Source organism: Scleropages formosus, chromosome 19 (assembly GCF_900964775.1).
Source record: "Scleropages formosus chromosome 19, fSclFor1.1, whole genome shotgun sequence".
NCBI lineage: Eukaryota > Metazoa > Chordata > Actinopteri > Osteoglossiformes > Osteoglossidae > Scleropages > Scleropages formosus.
This window is the reverse complement of record NC_041824.1, coordinates 8,683,045-8,700,200: the sequence shown is the minus strand read 5'-3', so window position 1 is coordinate 8,700,200 and position 17,156 is coordinate 8,683,045. Positions and strand designations below refer to the sequence as shown.

At 44.9% G+C, this 17,156-nt stretch overlaps 1 long non-coding RNA gene across 1 annotated transcript; it reads right to left on the bottom strand.

Annotated features, from left to right (window-relative positions):
• Window positions 1–11,140: 11,140 nt before the first annotated feature.
• LOC108927703 (uncharacterized) lies at window positions 11,141–16,479 on the bottom strand. The gene is made up of 3 exons (XR_001965609.2): window positions 16,388–16,479; window positions 11,482–11,546; window positions 11,141–11,188 (listed from the first exon to the last, which is right to left on the bottom strand). It is a non-coding gene; the product is annotated as an uncharacterized LOC108927703 (long non-coding RNA).
• Between the last annotated feature and the right edge of the window lie 677 nt (window positions 16,480–17,156).

Below are 17,156 nucleotides of genomic sequence, written 5' to 3'. Positions count from 1 at the left end.
TCGTTCACAACAAGGGCGCAGACAATGGGAATGTTATGTCGCCGCGAGGCCGGGCGGGGTCGGGAATACAAAGGCCTGACAGTGTAGCGAAGGAATCGGACCGCGTGTGTGCGCACGTCACGTCCCCGCGTGTGTCGCATCCCGTCGGCGGCTGAGGTGCCGCGGCCGAACAAAGAGTCTGCCTGCGCGGCGCAACCGAAAACAGACTTTGAATGAAGATAATATTTCCTATTTTAAAGCCTGTAATTCAAGCACAAAAAGGTGGAAAATACCTGTAATTCTCTGTCAACTAAATGCCCCGCGGTGCAGAAGGGAGTTTCGCGGAAGCATCGTTCAACATTTCTGGCAATTCCCGCCAGTCGCATCCATTTATGTTCCCTCACGCTGGAATTTATTTACTCTTCTCATGTTATTCACATTTCCTGTGCTCGGTGTCACATGCGTAACTTTGTGATTTATTACACTCCCCAGAAAAAGTTACGCGGGCTAGTCTGTCCGTGTTGGTGCTTTAAACGGTTCCCTCCGACAGATCGCGCGCAGGCCTGGGACGGCGGACGGCGAGGAGACGCTGTTAGCGGACAATGTATACAGCCTTGTAATTAAAGCTGGGTTAAAAGCTTTCTCCCCAGTAGCCCTCCAGACCCTGAGGTCAAATGTAACCCCATGCAGCAGCCGTCAGCTGATGTGCAGGGGAGATAAAGTTCCTCACGGCGAAAACGTGCTCCAGACCCACACAAGGCCAACATTATACCCCCAGCTCCCTTTTTTCCCCCTAAATCACATACATACAACATGTGCATTCATGCTATGAAAAACGGTCGGAATTGCGCTTAGCAAACATTTAGAGACACGTCGTCTGGCCCACAAAAAAGGACACTACGCCGCACGAGCCACGACAACAATTTACGCTCTTTGAGCCGGTGAAAAAGTAAACCACGAGGTATATTTCCTAAGCGAAGAATGAACTGGTCAATAATCTGAGTGTAAGACGAATCGCTATCAGGTTATTACAAAGACGTCAAGAAAAACAGGCGAGCGTGTATTTTCACTGCATTACGTGATTGTTGACCTCTGACCCTTACGGAAAAGCGTTTCAACGGCTTTCCGTGTGTGTTAAAGTCATTTCAGTTCTTTGTTGTGAGATATAATCACATTTTCTGCCTAGAAGCAATTTCCTCTCTCGACAGCATTCTTAATTAAATTGGTTGGAAGGTATAAAAATTAGCAAGTGTTGCTTTCAGATCACACACACTGACTGTCACCCTGGCAGAAACTGTCCCTCGTTTACACCGCTGATGCCAAACAAGCCCCTTCCCGCCTTGGTAAAACCGCCTCATACTTTTACCAGTGTCGGTTGCCTGACATTTCAGGTCGGGCAGAACGTGCAAGAAAACGGTTCATTAGCGAGCCACCGAAGAGCCAGTCCAGTGCTTAGGTATGGGTGATATATAATCAATGTCAACATGGTAAATTCTCAGTGGCTCATAGAGTGTGTATGTGCACATATTTACATTTATTCACTTAGCAAACACTTTTCTCCAAAGCAACTTCCAATGAACTCTATGTAGTGTTATGAGCCCACACACCTTATTCACCGTGGTGACTTACACTGCTAGATACACTACTTACACCAGGTCACTCATCCATTTATCAGTGGAACACACTCCCTCTGTCACTCACACACTATGGGGGACCTGAACAGCATGTCTTTGGACTGTGGGAGGAAACCAGAGCACCCAGAGTGAACCCAGACAGACACACAGAGAACATGCAGACTGCACAGAGACTGAGCAGGGATCGAACCTATGTTCTCTCACACCCCCCAGGTACTGTGAAAGAGCAGTGCTACTCACCGTGCCACCGTGTACGGTCATTTGCGCTGGATATCATTCATATTTAAGAAGTATCAACAGCCTTTTATCTCTGGATGACCTTTTTTCCTGTCAGAATTCTTGTTTTTTTGTTTATCTGCTTTGCAATGTGTGTGAATGTGTGTTACAATGCTCTGGTGTACAGACTGATAACCGTAGGATGTTCAGCGCGGTACGTCTAGCGTTGTAAGTCGCTTTGGATAAAGCCGTCAGCTAAGAACTGTTGTATGTCAGTTTGGAGAAAAGCGCTATAGGAATAGTTCAAGTTCAAGGTTTATTGTCATAAGTGCATGTACCATGTTTGAAGTGCTGTACTATGAAATTCTTGCTTGAATGCTTCTCCACAGACTATAGACAACACAAAATACAATAGATGGTACTCCAAAAAATTACAGCTTATACCAATAACCATAAAAAGACAAAATAATTAAAAGTGACGATGTAAGTGATGCGCTTGAAGGGATCGGTGCAAATTCTAGTTGCAAAAAGTGACAGTAAACACACATAAATGTAAACTCTATAGGTGCTCCAACCAAGCTTTCACATTTTGTTATGAATAAAAGTGATCTCCGCTGTAAGAAAAAACTTAAAAACTTACTTTTCAAAAAAATCAAAAAATTTACCTCCGTACATAACTTTGTCGACTATTGCTCTTGATGAGAAGCCACGTGCAGCTGACATATTGGTTTGAATATTTACTAAGATAACACACACACACACACACACATTTTCAGAACCGCTTGTCCCATACGGGGTCACGGGGAACCGGAGCCTAACCCAGCAACTCAGAGCGTAAGGCCGGAGGGGGAGGGGACACACCCAGGACGGGACGCCAGTCCGTCGCAAGGCACCCCAAGCGGGACTTGAACCCCAGACCCACCGAAGAGCAGGACTGTGGTCCAACCCACTGCGCCACCGCACCCCCTTTACTAAGATAACAGTAACAGTAATAATTAACTTTGCAAACTTCGTAGAATTCAGTTTTAAAATTAAATGATTACTCGCAACTTTAGTAGCAGTTACAAGCAAACTAAAACACTGACCAATAAGCTTTATGTGCTTTTAAAAAAAAATTTGTCGTTGTATTAACGCGTATAATTTTCTATAATTCTTTTAAAACCTGCACCCTATTCTTTACAATAGTCCATACTCCAGAAACGAATAAAATAGGAGAAACTCGCCAAATAACTCAGTTCAAAAACAATTAAGATCTGCATAACTCACCATTCAACTACTACGGTAAGAAAAAACAGAATTTGACTCTTTACAGTTTACAAATGTAACTCTTTACCGTCCACCTCCGATGATAACTTAATGAAAATGTCGGTGAATAAATTAACCAGAATAATATTTATGAGAGCTATGGATTTCGCTGTCGTTTTATGCAAACCTTTAGAACAATCCTCGCTGTTGGCATATTATAACTGATGCCTAAATAAGAGGAGCAAACTGTCTTTCATGATTCCAGAAATTAAACGCAGCTGTTGTTTCCCAGGGTTGCGGGAGTGTTACCCTCTCTCAGACGGGGTCTGTCTGGGACGAGAGTCTCACCGCGATCCCAGCCACCCGCTTCATTTAGGACGGGATGGCCTGCTGGGGCCGCATATTGAAAGTGAGCACCAGCGCGTACCTACGTGTCAGACCTGGAGTCAGAGAGAAAGTGTGGGTGCGTGGAGTTCGAAGGTCAAGTCCTGAGCCCCCGCCACCCATCCACCCTCCCTCCTTTGGAACTTCGCGGGGAGCTGGAATGAGAAAGGGGCAGGACGAGCGCGAGCAGCGTCCTCGCAAACTTGCATTTCTGAGTTTGCGAACTCCACAAAAAGCACAACGGGCAGCTTCGCTGTACGAAGGCACCAGAGGAGCGACGCACCTTCATCGGAGGCGACTCAGATCCCCCTTCCCTGTGGCTTTATTTCAAAACGCAAGTCAGTTTCTCTCGATTTTTTTTTTCCCAGCAAAATGCTTCACAGTCAGTCCACCGGATGCTGACCAGTTTGTGTTCATTGAAGGTAAGACAAGGTACGTATGAGGTCTGAAATAGGAGCAGAGGTGCTTTGTGTGGCTACGGTCGAAACCCACCGCATACCGATGGCCCAAATGCACAGAAGAAGGATCTCTTCCAAGAGCTAGGCCTGAGGTTCGAGTCACATAAATAGCATTTCCATTTATTAAAACCGTCCCAAGGGGGCTAAATTAAACATTTTCACTTTTGTGGTTCACTATAAAAAATCGTGTATGTGGAAGAAGGAGATTTTCCTCAATATATCAGCAAAAAGTTTTTTCAAAGGCAGAATACAAGGAGTTCTGTCTCCCACACACACACACACACACACACACACACACACACACACACACACCCATTCTCTTATGGCCCTTTCAGTGACTTTTTCATTGCTGCAAAAGCTTGTCCTGCTCTTCCTGGTCAGTTTTGCACCAAAGATGCATACAGAGCTCTTCAGTTCTGAGGAATACAAGGCCTAGGATCTGTTCCAAGGAAGATCCAGCCTCCTAGTTATCCCAAGAGGTCACAGCAGAGACACAGACCAACAGCAAGCAAACGTAGACTCTGAATATTTTGGTCGACTTGGTGCTGGTTCTCAGCTTACGATGAGCTTCCAGCCTAGTCATAAGATGAGTTTGTCGTAATTCGAAAATACTTTTATACTGTTGTATAAATCATAATTGTCATTAGCTGTTACAACCACATGTCAGGATTTGAAAATAATATGATACGATTAATGGGAGGGCCATCGTAAGTTTGAGTGGTTACAAGCTGCATATGTGGTAACTTGAGGACCACGTGTGGATGTGAAGGAAATTTATTCATTACCATCATTATGTCATGTGATGCATAAAATCAAAAAAATTATCTGTTTAATTCTCTTCTAAACCAGGGAAGGAAAACTTCTGGGTTGCTTTCAAAAATGTTTCACACTAAACATTTTCATTGCTAGAGGATTTATACTTGCAACATCAGTTGTGTGACACACTTTGCAAATCATTAAGGGTAAAGCAAAAAAAAAAAAAAAAACAGCACAACGTACAGCAAGTCCGAAATATATTCTGTGATTCTCGGGATCTCCAGGATCATTTTTCATGGAGACGTCTTTCCTTCAATCTGTGGGAATCCCAAAAGGCCAAAAGGATTGGCGGACCACCAACGGCCACGCCATTTTCAAGAATTTTCCCTAAAGCAAGCCCCGGTGAGGCACACAATGTAAACCAGCAGGCGTTCCCTCCGAGTGTCACATTCTTGACTTTCCTGGTACTGCTGGTCTCACATCACACAACAGGGCTCGAGGTTGTAAAATCATAGACGAAAATGCCCTCTAGACGTACACCAACCCATCACAAGGTGCTGTCCAAAAGTGATTCAGCAGGAACCCAAATGCAAAGATTAATGCTGAAACGTGATTAGCTCTACATTTCAAATCAAAACCAGCGGAGGGGACATCCTCGGAGGCTGTCATTGACCAGATTGCTCTGTGCTTAATTTACCATGACCCATACATGGCGGGTGCCATAACAGCAGCCTCTGGGTGTCTCTTGCTCCATAAATCTTGGTCTTTCGTCTTTTTTTTTCTACCTGCAATGAGTCCGGCTATTATGGGGGAGCAAATATATGAGTTGGCTGGAGGGAATGTAATGCCTCCTCCTTGTTTAGAGGGAGAGAAGGGGCCAGTTGAAGACAAGGCCACTTTGAGATCAACAAGAATACACTGATGAGCCAAGACAGAGAGGAGAGGTACTCCCTCCACTCATCTCTCCTACTTCCTATCAGTGAAACCAGCCCGATCCTCCACCTTGCTGCCACCTTGGACTCGAAGGACCAAGGATTGACTCCCACCTCCTGCCCTAATACCTTTGAAGAATGCACTTACAGTGAATTGAGAGAACAAAAAATTACACAGCTCTGTACGTGGGTAATTTTGGGTAAACCACTGGGTAAATCACTGTACGCACCTTGTGACTTTGGAGAAAAGTGTCAGCTAAATGAAAAAATGTAAGCGTATTTGCCGGAATTGCTCGTTGGTTTGGTGAGACATTATGGAATTTACCTCCCACCCCACCGTGGCAGAACCTTTCCCATCAGCTCCGGGGAACCGCAGCACTAATAAAAATAAATGGACAACAGTGGGTCGGCCAGTCCTGCTGCCAGGGTGGACAGGAAGCAGCCCAGGAGCATGACCTCCAGTGCAAACTGGGCAGAGCTGCAGGGAAGACCGCACAAAGACCGGTTCAAAGAGTCAAAAGGCAGGTGGAAAGGACCTGCAGGAAAAGTTCATGTAGAAAGAGGCGGTAGGAGGACTTCTGCTCGGAGTGCTTTTCGTTCCACCGGTTTTACACCGAATTTCCAGTTCTCCTAGGGCCTGTTTTTCGCTTTTTTTCTTTATTTTCATTTCCACCAGTGACAGCCAGTTTTTTTTAAAGACAAGTACAGCGGAAACAGACGGGGAATTTAGTAGGAGTCGAAGCACAGGGCCTCCTGGGTTATGTGACGCGTCTGAGCTGAGCGATGGCGGTGAGTTTCCATCGCTGTACTTGCAGAGCCGTTAAACGGAACCTGCCGTGGCCCTGATGGATCCGGAAAGCTGCTCAAAAACGGGACAGATCCCCGATCAGCTCTTATCATTTCCGGTGGACGGAGCAGGTGTTCTGTTTCTCTCATAAAGCCTCCCATTCACGCTCCCCCCATCCGACGCTCCCTTCCGTGGCGGCTGCTGCCTCGGCCTCTGCCGTCTTCACCGGAACGAAGATGTCTAAAAATACACAGCCTCAAAGCACACGGAGCGCATCACCGGGTTTGCGAGCGGGAATTTGTGTAACGAGTGTGTTTCGCATCAGTGTTTTCCACACGTTCCCACCGTGGGCCTTGTGGAAGTCGGGAGGCATTTTTTTCCATCGGCGTTACCTCCCGGGTCCGTCACGCTGATGTTTTCCAGTTCCGACTCGATGGCCGTAAGTTGTGGCTGTTTGTTTGTTTGTTCGCTCGCCCGTTTGTTTAAATGATTGGAATTGACCGTTATGAATTAATGCAATCTGTTTTGCATTTTTCTCTCCCGGATCTGAACTTCCAAATGTAACAAAGCACGAGCTTGTTGTTTTCCCCATGCTGATCTTCCCAGATGACTTTATCACAAGCCAGTGGCACGGAGGGGACGGTAAAGTGCAAAGAGGTTCCTGCCAAACCCACCGCCCAGGATGCATTTCAGGAGAAAACAACTTTCCAAAATAACATGTCCCGGTATTCACCGTCACGGAGAACGCGGCGAGCGAGGAGACCTTCTCCACTGAAAGCCGTGCTATAAATTTTCAGCCGGGGAAATGACAGGAGGCGCAGCGTCGCGGGCCCGCGGTTCGGGTTCGCTGCAGTTTGGGGAGCGCGTGAACCCCCCGCCACACTGGGCCAAAGGAGCGGCCGTGAGCGGTGCACAAAGACAGGGTGTGTACTGAACCCTGTGCGGTCCGGGACCTATTTGGGATGCCTCCGCATGCGCTCGGTTCAGGGCGGAAGACCGTGGCCCGGGGAAGGGGTGGCTCCCCAGGGCTGCAGGAGCGCCGTGCCAAAACCGTGTTCCGGATGCCGGCGGGTCCAGAACGGGGAGAGCCTGCTGTGTGGATAACCGCTAACAAACAGGTGGGAGAGTCCAGCCTAGTGTCCCCATGTGCCCCGACAGTTGCTGCTCTTGTAGCGGTGCTAGGCCCTGTAGGCACAGTGCTTAAGGTCTTCGAAGGCGGGGAAAAATCTGAAAAGCAGAAAAAAAACAAGGAAAAATAAGGGGGGAGGTTTGTGAGACAGAATTTAATGTGACTTCAGAATTATATTTCAAAGACATAATTTTGGAATTCAGACTTCTCCATCAGTAATGACATTTAGGACTGGAACAGTTTAAAGTGCATCCTGTCAGTCCATGTAATTCAGGCGGCATTTAACTTTTTTTGGTACATTTCGGAGTAAACGCGCCCGAAATCCGGCACCGTTTAATGGCGAGATTCTCCCTTGTACTGTATGCTGCCCACGTGGCAAACTTGCTCTGCCCTCGAGGTTCGGTCCTTCAGGTTCCTCGCAGCCTGGAAAAGAAAGATGCTCTCGAAACGAAGGACAAAGCGCAGCGCAAATAATTAAAAGAGACCTTGTTGCCTCGGCAATTCGGTACAAATTAAATGCAGCTTTACCAATGAAACGCAGAGGGGGGAAAAGCCTCAGTAATGAACGTCGAGTGCTTGGGGACGTGATCATTTATCTAAAGTGCATTATTGCTTCGACTCTTTTTCAAAAAGCAGCGCAAGACCGTTCTGCTGTGTCTCCTTCTTTAGCGGAAAGGATTGCGCAGCGCATTTCTTCATTCCGGTGGAGCTTCTCGGGGAAGCTGGGAACTTCAAAGGTAATGCAGAACAAGTGTTGTGCAAAAAAACACAGTAAATTAAGTCAAGAACTAGAGGATGCGCCAACACAAAATAACACAACGTGCTGCACTGATGCGGTGCCCACCTAACAGGCCTTGACGCAAACGTTCGGCAGCAAAATGAGGAAACAGCTCTTGAAACCCCAGCTACTAACTCAGTTATTGCCCTTTAAATTTGATTTTTCTAAATTAAGCCCAGGGGATGTGGTGGGTTTGACCGGGTCCTGCTCTCCGGTAAGTCTGGGGTTCGAGTCCCGCTTGGGGTACCTTGTGACAGATTGGAGAACAAGGACACTCCCGTCCTGGGTGTGTCCCTCCCCCTCGGCCTTGTGCCCTGTGTTGTCGGGTTAGGCTCCGGTTTGCCGAGACCCTGCTTGGGACAAGCGGTTTCCGAAAATGTGTGCGTGTGTTAAGTAAGCCCTTTTTAAGCCATCTTTACCCTGCTGCTGTTAGTAAGACCGGGAGCCTTCTTAAGGAAATTGCTTGTTTTTTGCATTCATATTTTACTTTTAATTGTGCTGAGGGGCGGGTCTAGGGTTCGAGCCCTCCTTAGGGTGCCTTGCAATGGAGTGGCGTCCCATCCTGGGCGTGTTCCCTCTTCCTTGACGATGGATGCTCTCAGTGAGTCCCGGATAGGAGGAGAGCCAAGACCCCGTTTAGGAAAAGTGGTTCGCGAAAATGAACGAATGGATTTTACTTTACTTTAACAAGTGATGCCTTTTGAGTCTCCATGAGCTCCCACACTGAACACCTGGGACGTGTCCCGAATATGCCGGTGCTCTGTGACATATGACCTCCCCGGGGGCTGTGCTTAAGCTGCATGGTGTTGCCTTTCGCCTGAAAGAAAAGCCTCCATTTGTCACTTAGAGTGACTCAACTCTGGTTAAAAAGGCACCTCTCCAGCCCCATTTGTCCATTTGTCTAAAGTGGTTCGCGAAAAAAAAGCACTGTGATCGTTCGCAGGAGGCCATCGGCTGTTTATGGCACGAAGCCGCGTGACGACTCTGCCGTTACTTATTAGGCAAAGGAGAAAAAATATTGTGTTAAATTTCATCATTATATGAAGTTAGTAAATTTCTCCAGTCTGAGACAGTACTTTATGAATACAAAAATGATGTCTGCGTTTATATTGCTCAGTAGAAGGAATAACACCAATTGCTAAGTAAACGCAGCCCGTCAGCGACTCTAAACACCGTGTCAGAGTAACAGCTCTGGAAGCAAATGGATAGGCTCATGTAACGGGGTCCAGGGTAAAAGCTCTGACTCAACGGCGTCGGCACCGCAGCTGCATCGCACCCCCAGGCACCTGTTAAAAGCAGCATTTCATAGGTCGTAGCAGCAGATAAGAGGTAGATATGGACGACTCTTAACTCAGTGAGAAAAACAGTAAACTGATGCTTTATACCAAACATGCAAAATCCAATTACTATCAACTGACTAATTTCTTGGACCTGGTCCAATCCACTGCGCCACCACACCCCCATGAAAAAACCGTAGAATTATTATTTGAACTCCCTTCCCCATGCCAATTTACCTGGGGCTAATACAATAAAATGTGACCTGAAATCAAACACAACCCTTATGAAAAAAGTAATAAACATATATATATATATATATATATATATATATATATATATATATATATATATATATATATACGGGGGTGCGGTGGCACAGTGGGTTGGACCACAGTCCTGCTCTCCGGTGGGTCTGGGGTTCGAGTCCCACTTGGGGTGCCCTGCGACGGACTGGCGTCCTGTCCTGGGTGTGTCCCCTCCCCCTCCGGCCTTACGCCCTGTGTTACCGGGTAGGCTCCGGTTCCCCGTGACCCCGTATGGGACAATCGGTTCTGAAAATGTGTGTGTGTGTGTATATATATATACATATGCATGAAAGGTCCATCAGCAAAATGTTCCTGAATGCAGTATTTACACTGATCGAAGTGAAATGTTTGGCCGCCGGTGCTTTCGGCCATATCCTAAGGGCGGCTCAGGCCGTCCTAGGTCAACGCGTGGTGTGTGGCCCCTGGTATTTATCACCCTGTCGCATGCTGCCAATTCTGTGTGCCTTGTTAACAGCATGGACCTGCTCACATGTCTTGAGTGAGGTTGAACAAGCAGCCCAGGCCTCCAGGTGGGAACAAGGCTGACCCGTATGCCGCAGTTTTCACAGCCCCAATGTCAGCAGTTGAAAGAAAGGTCAAAGGTAAAACGGAGCTGAGCCATAAATTCTCCTTTCTGGAACTTGACTTGTGTAGAGTGGAGGTGCCCCCAGTTACTGCAGTGACCTCTGGGTATCTTTATAACCACGGTGCTTCACTGAGCATATAGGGTTAATAATGGCTCAATCCATGCAGCAAAGCAACTGTTTGGAATGTCCAACATTGGCAGCAAAGTGTCAACCTGTCCCTAGAGGGGCAGGTGAGACGGAGTGGGTCTACCTGTACGTGGGAGACTTGTAACACCCTGAAAGTGCCGCAGAGAACTTAACCTTCAACAGACGGGGAGGTTGAGCCACGTTGTGCAATCAGAAGGACCCCTTGTGAGCGAGAACTTAGTCGTTCCCTTTACAGGATCATCATCTTCTTTCCGTGATATTGTAAAAAAGGGAAAAAAAAAAGTCAACAAGGCTAAGGAAACCGTCAAAGTTACAAGCAACTCTTGACCTTGGAGCTCCACCCAGACTCAGGGGTTAAACACCAAGGTCTGCCATATTCCTGAATAGGAGCACAACAAACTCACCCTGAGTGTGAGTATTACTGGATGCCATCACTGCCCAGATGAGTGTGAAGTGTGACCAGAGATTCTGAGCCTCGGGGAAAAGAGCTTTTCCACAGCCGTCAACTCAAAAGACTGCTCTGCTGGGGGCTTCATTAAGTTATATATCTCGTACAGGTCCATAAGAGTTTGCCTGTTCCAGTTTTTAGCCCAGGTGTAAGAGAAACCTCAGACAAGCTGAGGACAAACATCTCAGCAATACACTTTTGAAAGCATTTGAATTTAGTTTACGTTTTCATTTTTTATTCATATTTGACATTATATAATTTTAAAAATGCCATGTGGTTTGTATCTTTCTAAAGCAGTATATTCAGGACTCAAGGAATCGATTTTTCTTTTGCTAATAATTAATAATTAATGTGCATAATAAAATATGGATTGCGGACTCCCCTTTGAATGGCGCAGTTCTTGCGATGAAAGACAGACCTGTGTGGTTGTGCTCGTGACGCGTTGCCATTTTCGTGTTTTTATGTTGATGTGACCCAGTGATGCTGTTGAAAAATAAAAAAAAAATCTTAGTAAAGGTACTCTGGTTAATTCATTAAAGAAAAAAACATCTGTAAAATCTGAATGAAATCAGAAAAACCACATAAATTTTGTGTTTAGCGTATGTTAGATATTCTGGAATGGAATACATTTGCACGCATTTTCTTCCATACACAAGAAGTGGAAAAAAATACAACCCTTAAAGTTAAGTTCAGGGATAACTGTAGCAGAGAGGAAACTGTAGGGAAAAGCATTGCAACGGTTACCCTAGACATTTATATAATACATAACATGATATTCTGCTGTGACAGAACTCCTTCCAAGAACAGCTGTGGCTCCAGATGTGAGACGAGTGTATTCTCTGTATTCACCACAAGAGGGCGCTTTATCTTCTCGGTTTCTTTGCGTCTGAATCTTTAAGTGGTATAAATGAAAAAAAAACTTAAAAAAGTAAATAAAAAGCCTGTAGAGTACTTTGTCTTCGCATAGGAAAATGACAGATGCAAGAAAAACAATCGCATGGAGATACTTTTTTAATCTATGCCAAATGGCAAAGGGAACTCCAGGTCAGTAGTTGACACTAAATTATAGTGTCACCTACTGCTCTACAAAAATATTAGGTGCAGAGAAACTTCTTGAGAAGCAAACTCTATATATATATATATATATGTATGTGTGTGTGTGTGTGTGTGTGTGTGTGTGTGTTCCTGTTTTGTTGGTCCTAAGGACCCGCAAATTCCCTTTCTTCTTCACTGGGATGCTAATTTTTTCCTGTTTTTCACTCTTGAGTTTAGCCCATTTCTGGCTCTCCTGCTAAACTGGAACCCTGCGAGGACTCGGGCTGCCAGTAAATGAGGGAGGTGTGGAAAGTGCGTTTCAAGAGCAGAGCGCGGTTAGTGCCGCCCGCCCTTTGGGAAGATGTGTGGTGGATGTGAGCCCAGCTCTGTCCTGGGCATCACTTCTGCCAGGGCTGAGCAGAGGAATGTGCCTCTGATGTGTCATGTGCTTACTCATTCCTGCTCAGAAGTGCACTTCCCCAAACAGCTCGCTCACCTTAGCGGAGGGCTAAACAAACCAATGCGCGCTGCCAAAATATTGCCCTAGCCAAACAGAAAGAAAAAGTGTGCATGCACTTAGGCACACACACTTACACATGCGTACATTTACATTGGTACCTTGTGTAACAAGCATTCAGGTTATGGATTCTCAAAGATGTGAGCAAATCCCAGCATTTATTTTCCTGTTTATTTATTTATGTATTTTTAAATGGCATTTTCTGCTAAATTTAAAAAACGACCTGCGTTTCCACGAAATGCCGTTAGAGGGCAGCAAAATACACCCTTATATACTAGAAGCACCATGATGCCGCTTGTAGGGAGATATTTACATTTATTCATTAAGCTGATGCTTTTCTCCAGAGTGACTTATAGTGGTTGTCTACCTACAATTATTCACCAATTTATAAAGCTGGGTAATGCTACTGGAGCGATTTTAGGGGAGGTACTTTGCTTAAGTGTACTACATCTGGACGAGGGGTTCGAACCGGCGACCTTTTAGGGCAAAAAGCAATAGCTCTCACCATGACGCTATCAGCTCTTCCCCAACTGATAATATGACATCTCTGCAGGGCCCATGACATTCAGAGTATTTGTATTCATAATAGTTACAGCTGAGACTTCAACAGAATCTACTCAAGGAGTGAAGAGAGAAACGTGTTAGGGTGCCACGGTGGCACAGTGAGTAGCGCTGTTGTCTCACAGTCCCTGAGTGGTGCAAGAGGATGTCTACTCAGTGTGTGTGGAGTTTGCATGTTCTCCCTGTGTCTGTGTGGGTTTCTGTGTCTGGGTGCTCTGGTTTCCTCCCACACTCCAAAGACATGCTGTTCAGGTTCACTCAGAGTGTGTGTGCTCCACTGATGTATGGATGAGTGACCCATTGTCAGTAGTGTATCTAGCAGTGTAAGTCACCTTGGTGACTGAGGTGTGTGGCTGATTTACATTAATTTAGCAGACACTTTACTCCAAAGTGACTTCCAAGAAACACTACATAGTTTGTTGGGAGTCGCTTTGCAGAAAAGCGTCTGCTGAATTAATGTAAATGTGTCCATTATTACACTTTTGTGGTTGTAAAGATAATAAGGAAAACTGACAGTGACCCGATTCTAGTTAGAGTTGCACGTTTTTTGCAATTAATTGCTCCCATCTTCTTTGCTAGTTGTGCTGTGTCCTGAACAAATGAGGCCCACAGTCGGTTTTAAAGGTAAAACGTTTTTTAATTTGTCAATAAATGGAATTCCATTCCCATCTATGTTCAGATGTAAGTGTATTGACCTACATTTACATTGATTCATTTAACAGATGCTTTTCTCCAAAGTGACGTACATCTCAGAGAAAAAAAATACATGCAATACATTAACAGAAGGACAGATCTGAACGCAGACACGTGATCTAGAATACAGTGTTCGTTACTTTGTTACTTTCTCTCAGAAACACACTTTCGCACAAATACAAACCAAGTCACTGGGGCAGGACAAGAGCCTAATCACATATTTAATATGAAATTGTTAATTACAAGTACCAGAAAAATATATCGAAGGCAGACCTGCATAATTACAGTTAAAAGATAAATAAAAACAGCATCTCACAGCTGGATCTGCAACTATTTGGTTGCTTTCGCATGATTGGCCTCACACCGAGAATAACCAAAGTCCAAACTTCAGCAATTCATCAGATGATTTTTTTTTTTATATTTCTTGGTTGAATTTTTACTGGAAAGTGCTTGAAACATTGTATCTGGCTCTTAAAAACAGTGAAAAAATAAGCTCACATAAAATTTGACCCTGGCTCCTGCTTGTACGTCAACACCTTGCCTCCAGATAACATCATTAATACAAATTAGTCAAAATATTCTACACTAGGGGGTGCGGTGGCGCAGTGGGTTGGACCACAGTCCTCCTCTCTGGTGGGTCTGGGGTTCGAGTCCCGCTTGGGGTGCCTTGCGACGGCCTGGCGTCCCGTCCTGGGTGTGTCCCTTCCCCCTCTGGCCTTGCGCCCTGTGTTACCGGGTAGGCTCCGGTTCCCCGTGACCCCATATGGGACAAGCGGTTCAGAAAATGTGTGTATTCTACACTATATGTATAGGAATTTATCAAGAAAAGCTTTCAGATATATATTGTAAAGCTTCTTAAACGTTTTTGCTTTGCTGTAAAAAATGAACATCGGCAGCTCAATGTAGAAGTCTCTAAACCGCGACTGTAATGAAGGAGCTTCCATGGAGGAGATGTTTTCTGATCAAAGGGTTATTTGTATGCGATGAAAGACAGACCTTGACTTCACTGGGCTCTCACAGCTTCTCATTAATGCAATAATACCGGAGATGAATAAGCATATTTTAAATATTATTATTATATTGGTCCGTGGTAGAGACGTAATGCTCAGGCACAGTAAGTTTTTCATGAGCCCTTATCTGTCTCTTATTATACTGAAATATTGCTTTGCTCCGCTCAAAATATATACTTCTCGAGGTGGATTTGGTAGGATAGAGTGGATATAGCATAAGAGTTCATACATCCTCACTGTGAGGATATTGAACCTGCAGTTCCAGCTCATTCCCAAAGCCAGGGTGCAAAGACACTTTAATAGAGCTCACTGATGTCCACAAGCCTCACAAACTCTCCTTAAATTCTCTCCCCACCACCAAAATGTCAGCTTTTACTAAACCCAGGTGGATCAGCCTTTCTGTTTATCATGTCATTTTTTAAAGTATTTTTTTTTTCTTTATGGACATTTTAGCAGTTTGAATTAGTTCGATTTTTAAAAATCCTTTCTTTACCCAGAATACTATAGTATAATATTGTTGAACATTTGGCATCTGTCGCCCCCTGCTGGAGAAATTGTGCTTTGTCCTGCTCAAGTGTTCTCCCTATTGAACGCTAATCCTTTATCTTAATAATTTTTTTATTTTGTAGCAGATATATTCCGATATCCCCTACCAAAAACACTTATACCAAAAGACTTATGATTAAAGGAAAAATAATACTTCGTAGTATTATAATTCGTCTCTTCTTACAGAGATTGTATACAGTATATCCCACAGGAACAGCTGAAATGAGACTGTAGGACTGGAAAATATAACAGTCAGTGCACATTGTGTCCAGCTCATGGATATAATTTACTGTGTTTGTGACCAGTTACACATATCTGTAAAGCAAAGTTTTTCAAAGCTCGTAGATATAGTAAAAACAAAACCCTGGGTGAATAATTTGGAGTAGCTGGTTTTTGTACAAACCTAACGTTGTAAATTGCCTTGGATGGAGACAACTAATTTAATACCGTATAATAATAAAAATCTGATACCTAAGTGTAGCATATGTACCTACCCACTTTACACTACTACTCTTATTGAATATGGAGTTAACTTTCACGAGCGCTGGAGAATTACATGACACGGAATATGCCAGATGCACAGTAAGGTAATTTGACAATTATAGAAAAACAATTATGGTCACAACTGGACCCGAAAATTAAATCCTAAAAGAGGAAAATGTGGAGGACGAGTGAGGTGATCATATGGTATAATTTTTTTAAATTATTCTCTGACATGTTGACACTTTTTCATGTATGTAGCTCCATGTTTGCTACTGCTGGCTAAGGTTAGAGTAAATATACAGTATATATAACTGTGTGTGTATATATGTACATATATAGGAAAGTTAATAAGCCTTCGCAGCACTAGTTACTTATAAATAGATCATTATAAATTGATCTATTTTTTGCATTTCCCAAGCAGACGCATGACTCATATCAATTTCAGCTGTGCATAATCTATGTGTTTTTACGGGTCTCACCTTCTTAAAGGGCAGCTGCATACAGTATGAGCATCTTCAGGGTGGTCCTCTGCGGATCCCGACCTCATTTGGTTGCTTTTCAGCTATCGGGACCTACACATGCAGGAACTGAAACTGTGAGTCACTGCTGAGGCTAGGGAATACCTGCTGCGCCACCCACTTCCACCCACTTCCACCCACCTCCACCCACTCCCACGCGCACAACCCCCCAGGCTGCGGTCGTCGTCACGACAACGCGGCCACCTTCCAGGGCCATCTGCATCCTCTCGGGCGGCGCACAAACAAGTGGCGTTCAGCAGCACGCGTATACGTATAACTTCATATTTATTCACGGATTTATAAACTCATTGCTTAGGGGGAACGTTCATCCAAATCAGCAGATGCGACTTACACGGTTGGTTTTTTTTTTTTAACCGGAGAAATGGAGGGTAAGTACCTGCCAAGTGCACAACAGCAGAAGAAGGAAGTAGGTCAAGTCCACATCCTTAACAGCTCGGCTGTTGCTGCAGCTCAGGGCACTAGACCACAGTGCAATATTTCTACACCTTTATTGTGAAAGTCGGTGCAGCCCTGCGTTTGTCTAAGCAGATCTATGCAAAGTGGCCACCCCGGTTTATATGCAGCATTTGCAAGCATAGCAACCCGGCTTTTGTTCCACCTGTACCGGTAGAGGCCCAGACGTGACGCACGACCGCATGTCTTATCCAAGCGAAACGCGGCCAAGTGGAGTGCTGCCAGCGGCGCTTCCCCAAATTGCCCGAAACGAAGC